This window comes from Gorilla gorilla, chromosome Y, assembly GCF_029281585.2.
Source record: "Gorilla gorilla gorilla isolate KB3781 chromosome Y, NHGRI_mGorGor1-v2.1_pri, whole genome shotgun sequence".
Lineage (NCBI taxonomy): Eukaryota > Metazoa > Chordata > Mammalia > Primates > Hominidae > Gorilla > Gorilla gorilla.
In genome coordinates this window covers 42,034,627-42,038,423 of record NC_073248.2, presented here as the reverse complement: position 1 = coordinate 42,038,423, position 3,797 = coordinate 42,034,627, and the positions used below count along the sequence as shown (strand labels likewise).

Here is a 3,797-nt window from a genome sequence, read left to right as displayed (position 1 = left end):
CAACAGTGTGCATTAACCACCTTTCCAGGGAGCATCAGCCCTTCAGACTGGGTAAGACCTCCACTCGGCTGTTTTTCTCACTGATTGACAGTTGGGGGAAGCAGCACTTGTGAGCATCTGCCTGTCTCCCCAGGTCCTGTTCAGAAACCCCATCTGTGCCTTTGGAGAGACTGCCCCGACCACACAGGCCCAGCAACCACCATCTATGGTCCCCAGGACCTAATCGCCTTCTACACAGGATTCAGTGCATGTGAGCAGACACTGGGCTTGATTCCTGCCCACCGGTCCCTGCTAGATAACGCATGTCCACCTAATTAAGAGTATGAGTCCACACGTTCACACCCAGGCCATCATGGTAATAGAGTGGCTGGGGTCCTGCTTTCCCACCCTTCAATGCTGGTTCAGAACCAGCTGTCTGACCACATTCCTACCCTGAGGTAGGACTTTGAGACATTGTCCACCAGGGTCACTGACCACCTTTAAAGTTCCCCTGGAAGTTTGATGCACGGGATAAGCCAAGGATTTCCTTCAGGAACAGATTTCTCACCACATAGCTGCCCAAGTCCCAGGGCATTCATAAGCTCATGTGAAGCCTGCCTGCCACACCCACAGCCCATGCCTACCCCTACTGGAGCCACCTGAATGCTTGTTACTGGGCATGTGATAAGCCCAGACAGTTTCAGCCTTGCAGGAACAACTAAGCGCATCTAGCAGCAGTAGCCAGAGAGCCTATAGAAAGAAGTTAGAGGTGAAACCAGATGTTATGAGAATACTTTAGTAGGCAAAATCGCATACTATAAAAATGCTTTAAAATGCATCAGGAGAAGATGAGAAGTCACAAATGAACAATTGCATAGTGACACAGGGCTGTCAGAACACAATAAAGGATCCACATAGTTTCCATCCTTTACCCAAGAAAAGGAAAGTTCTAGGCCACCTCCTCCTCAGCACACTCCTCAAACTCCTCCTTCTCAGCCGTAGCATCCTGGTACTTCTAGGTTTCAGACACTAGGTCATTCATGTTGCTCTTGGCCTCAGTGAACTCCACCTCATCCATACCCTCGCCTGTGTACCAGTGGAGGAAGACCTTGCACTTGAACTTTGTTGTAAACTGTTCTGAGACATGCTTGAAGAGTTCCTGGATAGCCGTGCTGTTGCCCATGAAGGTGGCCAACATTTTTAGCCCCTGGCGTGGGATGTCACAGATGGTTGTTTTTACATTTTGGGGGAGCCAGTTAGCAACGTAGCTGCTGTTCTTATTTTGAATGTTGAACGTTTGTTCATCCACCCCCCTTACGGGCATGCAACTCCTGAAAATGACAACCAACATTAGGTAGCGGCCATGATGGGGGCAGCCATCATATTCTTCGCATCAAACATCTGCTGGGTAAGCTCAGCCATGGTCAGGGCCCGGTAATGCTGGCTACCCTGGCTAGACAGCAGGGCAAAGCTAGGTATGAAGAAATGCAGCCTGGGAAATGGGACCATGTTCACAGCCAGCTTCTGCAAGTCAGCATTCAGCTGACCTGGGAAGTGCTGGCACGTGGTGACCCCAGTCATGGTAGCAGAGAACAGGTGGTTCACGTCACCATAGGTGGGTGTGGGCAGTTTTAGCGTTCTGGAATAGATGTCATATAGAGCTTCATTATCTATGTAAAAGGTTTTATCCCCATTTTCTGTGAGCTGGTGGACTGAGAGGGTGGCATTGTAGGGCTCCACCAATGTCTGAAACCTTGGGCGAGGACAGGATGCTGAATGTGTTTATGATCCTGTCTGGATACTCCTCCCAGACCTTACTAATGTGAAGGGCACCCATCCCAGACCCAGTCCCCCTACCCAGGGAGTGGGTCAGCTGGAAACCCTGCAGGCATTCACAGCTCCCACACTCCTTTCTGACAATGTCCATCACTGACTCCATCAGCTCCGCACCTTCTGTATAGTACCCCTTGGCCTTGTTTCCGGCCCCACACTGACCTGTAAGACAGTACAGTCAGTCACTTCATAGCCAGGTGTATGGTCATCAGTGGTCACCACCACAATGCACAATGGACCAAGTGTCACATGTGAGGTGAAAGCACCATTCATCTTGCAGGTGGAGCAAATGAAACCCCCTACCCCAGAGTTACAGGACAGCAGCCTCCCCTGTTAGAAATTAAGTCAGGAGTCAAACCTCAGACATGTTAACAGACCTCGCTGTAGGTGGCTCCTGCCCATTTTCAGGGAAGGCAGTAGCCATGACCCCAGCTCAGCTCCCTGCAGGGAGTTTACATCAGTAGCTTCTCATCTTGAGGAGACACCCGGGCCTTCCTCCCAAAGGCCATTTAGGAGAGGCAGATTGAGCGACTCCGAGGATAGGAGGATGTTCAGGGGCCCTGGCTCCGCAGTTACCACAGCGATGACCATCGGGAACTCCTAGATGAGCTGCCCTGGCTAAGGAGCCGCACCCCAGTCCTCATCTGCAGCTCACCGAAGATGAAGTTGTCTTGCTTGAAGATCTACCCGAAGGGCTCCGAGCGCACAGAGTCCATGGTGCCCGTCTCCAGGTCCACGAGCATGGCGCAGGGCACGTACCAGTCACCTGAGTGGGACAGGAGGGTATTAGCGAGGGGAGGGCCGCTGTTCCCAAGAGGGCGATCGGAGAAGGACTGGGTTCTCACCGCCGGCCTCGTTGTAGTACACGTTGATGCGCTCCAGCTGCAGGTTGCTCTCCCCGTGGTAGGTGCCAGGGGAGTCAATGGGATGTTCATCAGAGATCACCCCCTAGAACTACAAGAGATTGGTGGGGTCAGACAGGCCAGAGCTGAGTCACAGAGGCCAGGGAGGTGGAAGCGCCCCAGCCCCTCTCCTAGCTCCTCTACCACCCCCACCCTCATTCGCACTCCCATCCCCAGGCTGCCATGTCCCTGGGGTCCACCCTGGCCACCTTATCAGCCTCCCAGTTCCACCGCTTCCCCGGCAGGGAGCCCAAGGGCCGCAATGCAGGGGCACCGCCCCCGCTACTGGCACTGCCAACATCTTCCCTGGCCACCCAGCAGGCCAGAGCTGGGACCTCAGAGCCCCGGATGCCAACCTTGGCACCGATCTGGTTCCCGCACTGCCGGGTCTGCGTGAGCGCAATCCCCCTCATGGCCAAGACGGGATTTGGGCGGCTGGAGAAATGCGAGAAGGAAGAGCAGATGCGCAGCGACCCAGCCCGCCCTCTGCCAACGTTTAAACAGACCGCCGCCCACCTCCCTCAGCCTCGGATTTGGCCCCCAGAATAAGCAACAGCTTTACTTCCACACAGGTGTACCCAAGTGTGAATCCCCTGGAGCTGAACATCTGTTGGGGCCTCAGGTGGCCTTGCTGTGGTCCTTTCGACATTGGGGAAAGCTGGTCAGCTGGAGAACTTCCTCCCACATCTTTAGTAAGATTAAATCCGTAGCTGACATGAAACTGAATTTTCCTCCCATGTGGGAGGGAAAGCCTCGTATTTCAATATTCACAGAGTGCCTTGCACCTATCCTAGACTGATGACATATTTTTGTAATTGATGAGTCTTTTCATCTATTAGGAGATCTGTGGTTATGAAAGGCCTTCCGTATGTTAACTCAACATGACTTAGTTATAAGTTTTACTTTGGAGCAGTTCAAACCCACGGTAAGCTATGGGTGTTAGAGATAGGCATCTGATTTAGCATGAGTCTTATTTAGAGTAGGATTAGCCCTTTCACCTTTCCAGAGGACTGTGGTCTCTACGCAGAGTGAAGGTGATATTGGATTCCTAAAGCTGAGGATAGGTGTTGGGATACACCTGAA

At 52.7% G+C, this 3,797-nt stretch overlaps 1 pseudogene; it reads right to left on the bottom strand.

The window, feature by feature from the left end:
* Positions 1-928: 928 nt before the first annotated feature.
* Positions 929-3,127, bottom strand: LOC129530212 (tubulin beta-8 chain-like; annotated as a pseudogene).
* Positions 3,128-3,797: the final 670 nt, after the last annotated feature.